Source organism: Chelonoidis abingdonii, chromosome 6 (genome assembly GCF_003597395.2).
Source record: "Chelonoidis abingdonii isolate Lonesome George chromosome 6, CheloAbing_2.0, whole genome shotgun sequence".
In the NCBI taxonomy this organism is placed as follows: domain Eukaryota; kingdom Metazoa; phylum Chordata; order Testudines; family Testudinidae; genus Chelonoidis; species Chelonoidis abingdonii.
In genome coordinates this window covers 3238128-3245200 of record NC_133774.1, presented here as the reverse complement: position 1 = coordinate 3245200, position 7073 = coordinate 3238128, and positions in this window count along the sequence as shown.

The following is a 7073-nucleotide window of genomic DNA, read 5'->3' as shown; positions in this document are numbered from 1 at the left end:
TCTTTGCCGCTGTAGCAATGTGGGTTTGAGGGGGTGATTTTCCCATGGCAAAAGCCCAGGTGGAGAGACGGTTAGTGAGTTTGCCAGAAGAGGCGTATGCCACTCGTGTAAGCTGTGTTTAGACTAGGAGGGGTTGCTTGCCCGGCTTTATCGCTATGGCTATTCCATCTGGCTGCCGTGTCCCACCTTTTCCGATGAGCCCCACCTCAGTCTCTATCGTCACGGGCCCCAGCGATGCTATTTACTTTCTTTTTCACAAAGGGGGAAAGGGGATTTTTTTGCTGTTATTGCTTTAGTCAAACATTAACTGGTGCATCAGCATCAGCTCTGATCTGGCCCAGGAGCACCAGAGCTGGCCCTCACTGCCACCTAATGACAGCGCCACGGTGTGCAAAGGAGATGCCAGCCTCACTCCAGTGCCTAGTTCTCCCCTGACAATGGGCTCTGGCTATTGGTGGTTCCACAGCAGGACCACATGGTGAGTGGTCCCCGGAGCCGGATCTCTCCAGGTCAGAGTGCAGGTACCATGCAGGGCCCCCAGGTGCCTTTCACTGCATCGTCCGTCCCAAACAGAGAGCTGCTTGCTCCCATGTCATCAGCCAGGCACTTCAGCTGCCCTGGCCCATTCATGCCCCACTGCCTTGCTGGGAACACCAGCGAGGAGCCAACCACTTCCAGCTGAGACGCGGACACCTGTCCACTAAAACCGAACGAAGGCCCACTTCCCACGGGCCACCCGAAAGGGGGCAGGCCATAACAGCGCTCAGCCACCGCTGGCCCTGCTCAGAGTGAACTGGCATCCTAGAGGTGGAAGGATCTGTAGCCCATTAGACGCTCCCCGCTGCATGCTGTGCCGCTGTTTGCCTCCTCCCCCAGGACAGTGCAGGCATGTGCTACACCATGGGGAACGAGGCTCCTGTGGGGCGAGCAGTCAGATCTAGGCTCTACCGCAGCCTCCTGGGTAGCCTGGGCCAAGTCACCCCCCAGCTGGAGCTCGGTCTCCCGCGGTGTGAAATGGAGGTGCGCTGGGGATGGGAGACTGACGCTATCCTTGTCCGTGAGCTGATGGGCTCCTCGGAGGGCAGGTGCCTGGAGACGTGCCTGGCTCCAGGGTTAGATAGCAGCTGGCGATGAGATGGCCCCAGGCCACATTACACTCACAGCCCAGGTGACATCTCCCGAATGCTGAGGCAGGTGAAAGGGCGGCAGAAGGGCTGGCATCGCTCCACATGGAAAGCCCCAGAAGGCGTTTCTCCTCCCAGCCCCGCTCTCGGCTCAGGTGGAGCCCTGGGTCTGTGCAGGGAGAAGCCTGGCTTATACAGTAACCTGACAGTAAACAGCTCTGGCAGCGAGAGGGTCTGGCCGGGGTGTGGAGACACGTTACAGGAACCTCGTAGGGTGCATCATTGTTCCTTTAAATAATAAACCCTCCCATCACTCTACAACGAGCAGCAGGGAGCCCGGACACACGCATCCAGCTTCTGGTGCAGCAGGGCTGGGGACTGAACCTTTAGACTCTAGATCACCAGTTCAAATCCATCACAGACTAGTGCCGTGAAAACCAAGCAGGGCTCTTGGCGAATGGTTGTGAGTGTGAAAAGTCCCAGCGGGCAGGAGCAGCGCCAGGGTTTTTGGTGCCCTAGGCGGGGGTCCTTCCATGCTCCCGGGGGGTGGCAATTCTGTGGTGGGGGGATCCTTCCGCATTCCCGGGCTTCGGGGCACTTCGGCGGCGGGTCCTGGAGCGAGTGAAGGACCCGCCGCAGAATTGCCGCCAAAAACCTGGAGCGCGGAAGGACCTCCTGCCGCCGAATTGCTGCCGAGGGCCGCAAAATGCCGCCCTCCCAAATCCTGGTGCCATAGGTGACCGCCTAGGTTGCCTAAATGGAAGCGCTGGCCCTGCCAGTGGGGCAGGCGGCCACGTCTCCCCGTCTGCCTTGCCATTAACATGCCCCTCAGGGACCAAGCAACCTCTACAGTTGAGACTCCCCGCTCAGGCCAAGAGGCGACCCTCCAAGTACCTGTCCTGGGCTCCAGAGCTGTCAAGCCAGCAGGTTCCACCAGGCCTAGATTCAGCCCCGCGTTCAGTGAGCCGGAGTTTGAGCTCTGTCCCACTTGCCATCCACCTGGGTTGGCAACGGCAGTCATGGCTTGGCCCCGAGCTTACACTGCAGCAGGAGAAATTCAGCCTCCACCTGAGCAAAGACATTAGCCACATGGGTGGGGAGAGCTGCCACGGGAGGCTGTCGCTGCACATCATCCAGCTTGAGAGCAGAAAGCCTTCCCCAGGGCAACACAGGCCCTCAGCATGGACCAGCCCGAGATCTCCAAGCCTTAGCCGAGGGGGGCAGCGTTCCCATCTGCAGCTCACTGACGGGGACAGGGAGGTCGGGGGCAGGGATTCCTTGTGGGGGGGGTCCAGGGGATTTAGAGCAGGTGTAAGCGGGGGATGATCCCGCTATTGTGGGAAACTTTCCTGGCTTCCGCACTACCCCTATGAAATGGGCTAGCGGAAGGATCTGAGTCCTCGCTCCCACTTCCTTTACCCAGAGGCCTCCCTGCCACTCTCCTGTCTGGCAGAGTCCTCATAACCCCAACAAGGCTGGGCCCAGGATTCCTGGGGGGCTTGACCCCACCCTGCTGTGGTCACCCAGGACAGAGGCTAGGGTGTTCCCACTCCAGGGTACCCTCTCTGCACTGGGCACCTTCCTGACCCACTGATCATTTCATGCAATTTAAAGCAAATACAAGTTGTTTAATCAACAATTAATTTAAAAAAGAATAAGGAAAACTGGGAAAGGTTAAAGGAAAACACATCACCCTGCTCTGTGGCAGGGACCATCACAAACAGTGTTTCTGGAACATCAGGGCACTTCACTGTCTGTTCCTTATGTAACTCTTCTGCCCCTCTGAGTTGGCAGTAACAAGGGCCAGGTTCAGTATCCAGGGGTTCTGTTTCAATAACTCAATGCAAAACTGGCTTGAGTCCCCACCCAGTGACCTGGGACAATTACATACCACCCCTCCTGGCTGTCTCTAGGAGGCAATACTTCCCCTCGCAAGCACGGAGTCCGAGTGTAGCAAAATCCTTTTAATAAAGGGTCTTAAATGCAGTCACCCCAAAGTCCAACAACCCAAAAGTTTCTTCCCTGGTCAGTGCAGTCCCAGAGTTCAAAAGCTTATCTGCAGAGTTTTCCCACCTCCTCAGCCTGGGTGGAAATAGGGGGAGGCACCTGGGGTGTTAAGGGGCACCTTACGTGGGCTGGGGCCAACTGCCTCGCCTGTCCATGGAGTTCTGCTGCAGCCTTCACCACAACCGGCTCCTCTCCACCAGCTGTGCCGCTCCTCCAGCCGTTCCCGCAAACCGCTCCACTTGCTGTTCCATGGGCCGCTTCAACTATCCCACAAACTGCTCAGCTCAGCTTCACTCTGCTCACTGTTCCATGGGCTGCTCCAACCGTGCTGCAAGTGCTCCACTCTGCCAGCCACTTAGCAATAGATCTTCAGGCTTCCCCACTAGTTAACACAGCACTCAGTGATCTCAGCTCTTTTAATGATTTCAGCTAGGGGAGCCCCAAGCCTGGTTTACCATTAGCCCAAAGTGAATTCAGGTCAGCAGCTTCTAGATGGACTCCTAATGGAATCAAAATTAGCTCTGCTCTTCAACAGTGGAGAGAAGAGATGTAATTGGTGTAGTAGATCCTCAAAAAGGACCCACACCAGTGCGTGTGTGCGTGCGTGCGTGCGTGCGTGCGTGCACACCACTCCTTCCCCCCTCAATTCACTGGATTGTGGCACCTGTGTTCCTTGCCTAGCGAATGCTCCTTAGTTGATGGTAAGATCCTCTGTCATAAAACAGTCTCACAGTCCTTCATTCACATATTCAGGGTGACAACACTTTATTCCTCCTGCCCCAATAACAGAGAAATTGGGGATCCCACAGCTGCCAAAGTGACCATTTTAGGCTCCCGTGGGCTATGCTAGGTGGAGTGGATGTGCCTATGCAAACATGATCAGCCCCTGAAATTCTTTTCCACACTCACCATAATTCACCACCAGATGTGAGGGTAGAGCTCAGCCTGACTCTTCTTACACTTGTAGGTCCCAGGCCTCCCTCTCAGGCCCTGGCTGTGCCACAGGGAGGCTGCGGGTTGGACACTTGCAATGGTGGTGGCCACACACCTCCGGGCTTTGGGTGGTGGGACCCTTCTTCCCAGCGTCAGCCCCCCCCGGGTTAAGATCCCCCTCCCAGCCTGGCCTGCAACGACCCTTGGCTGGGGGTGTCTTTCTGCGCTGGGCCCTTTGCTCAGGGTCCTCCTTGGTTGGACCCAGTTGCTCACCGTACCCAGCTCCAGACTGCTCCAGCACCAGCCCCAGCTCCACTCTTCTAGCTCCAGCTCCACTCGGCCTCAGCACTGATGCTGCTGCTCTGCTTCCAGGCCCCTGGTCTGCTTCTCTGGATCCTTTGGCTCTGTGGCTGCAGCTCTGCTCCCAGGGCAGGATCTATTCTCCCTGGGCTGTGTCTCTGGCTCTGTGGCTGAAGCTCTCCCCCTAGGACAGGTCTGCTCTGGGGGCTGCTTCCGTGACTCTGCTCCCAGCTTCCTGGGCTTCTTTTCTGGCCTCTCTGGCTGGCCTGGCTCTGCTCCCCAGCTCAGCTCAGGCCCCTGCTCTCCCCTTAGCTCTGCCCCCCTCCGTCTGCCCCAGGCAATTCCAGCTCACCCGGTAGATGGGACCCACCTGGACTCCCTGAGTAGCCTGCCCGCCCTGTCAATCAGGCTCAGAGGCTGAGGCTGACCTGGAGTACTGGCCTCTCCCCAATCTTTTAGTACTGGGAGCTAGTCAATCAAAACACCCCCACTGAATGTCAGTAAGGGGGCAACAGTGCCCTTACTTTGGCTGGAAGCTCAATCTGCAGCAGGGCAAATCAAGCCCATAATGAGAGTCCAGGCTGGTCACTCTGTGGCGCCTTGGCGGGAACAGCTGCAGGCAGCGTGGGGGGCTCTGTTTGTTCAGCCTAGCAGCAGGCAGAGTCACACAGATTCACCAGCTGCTAATGGCCAGTTTTTGAGTCCTCAGACGTTGTCGGCTTTACGGATGACTCCCATGTGCCACGCTTACAGCTCCTGGTTAACCGTAAAACCCAAGGATGGTTGTGCCATAATTACCCATTTCAGGGATTCTTGCATCTTCCTTACAAACAGCTGGCTCTGGCTGCGGTCAAAGACCGGACGCTGGGCTACATGGGACCCAGGGCTGGCACCAGTCTGGCATTTCCTGTTCACTAGGCAGTCAGTTTTGGGGCAAATGAAATAGTTCCCTCTCCTCACATCTATCCCGGGGGGGGGGGGGGGTGCTGTCTGCAGCACTGAAGGGGAGTCCTGCTCTGAAAAGTGACTGGCATTGTGAGGCTGCTGTCCACTTGCTCTCTCTGTGATTTCTGCATCCACTGGGACCATTTCACATGCAAAAAGAGGGATTTTTCTAACCACTGGCCCTGCAGCTGCAGCCTGGGCTCAGAGCCAAACCAGACTCTGCCCTTTTCAGGCACTAACCCCAGCAACAGAAGTTCTGCCGGCTAAACCAGGACAGCAGTGACCCCTGGGCAGCCCCATTGCCTTCAAATCCTGCCCTCTGGAGGCTTGTGACCACTAGGAAATGGAGCCCCAAATCACTGACACTGCCACCCAAACAGAGATTTTACAACTTTCCTGCACAATGAAATGTTTGAAAAGAAATCGCTGGGGGGTGAAGCTAAACATCGTGTTTCAATTTCAACCTTCCGATAGTCCATGCTAGGCTATTTCAAAAGAAGAGGTTGTGATGGAGTAGGGACTGTCTGTGTGGGGAATGGGAAGGAGTAGGGACTGTTTGTGTGGGGAACCGGAAGGTCTAGAAAGTGCATTTAGGTTGGGTGGCGTGAAGTATGGCCTACCTGGTGCTCATCGAGGTGGGGAGTCGTGCCTTTGTGAAGCCAAGAACATCAGTCTCAAGGTGAGACGGTGATCAAAGACATGGGGCCTGCTCCCCAATACAATGAAGCAGGGCCAGGCCGTTTATTGGGATGCGGCGAGGTAAGCTAGTGCTGGAGAAAGGTTCGGTGACCCTGCATCTTTAGCTGCCATAGGCAGAGAGACACCCCTCAGCTGAACTGTTGCAAAGGGAAGCCTAGAAGGTACTGTACCGAGCAGTGCCAGGTAGGTTTTGCCTTCCGGGCGTCTGAGGAGGCTGCTGCGTCAGTGGCGCCAGTTCTGGCGAACCCAATTTGACAACCCTTTTATGGTTTCACGATCGCCTCAGACACGGGGACAGGGGGGCGGTGTAATGCAAGGAGGAAATGAAAAGGGGAGAGACACGCCCATCGGTGTACCTGAGCAAGAAGCTGCCTTCATTGTCTCGGGAGCAAGAACTACGCGGTGCCATCGAGAAGGAATGCTGGCCATGGGTTGGCCTTTAAAAGAAAGCTAGATTGCCATGATTCTTCCCTGGTCGACACACAAGAGCTTCACTACAGTCTATTCAAGCCACCCTTTAATTCGAGCACCTAATCACTATTCCTCATCCTCTCGCCTGACCTGGCTCACTACGCATATCTCTTACCACTAAATAGGTTGACGCCGCTTCTGTATCAGTCCATGATATAAGGACCGAAGGTATGGCCATACGCCTATAGCTCCTGCACGAGGCAGCCGGCCCTGCAGGACGATGACAGTGGAGTGTTCCATGTGAGTGTATAGTAGCCTAACCTGATATGCGGACGTTTTCGCCGGAGGAGGCGGGACCTGAGCACTCCCCAGTGCACTGGGCAGAGTGACCCCTGGCCAGTTCATGTCCGAAGGGGGGAGCGGTGTTGATGGAGTAGGGACTGTCTGTGTGTGGGGAACGGAAGGGAGTAGGGACTGTCTGTGTGGGGAACGGGAAAGCAGGGGATGTTGTAGGTGAGGGAACGGTAGTCAGGTTGTAATGCGACCGCAGGGGAGAGCACCTGGGCCAGGAAAGGACAAAGGATTCGGCCGGGGAGAAGAGACAGTTTGGTTTGGGCGGCTGTGGGGCGGCAATTCAGGGGAGCTAGCTGGGAG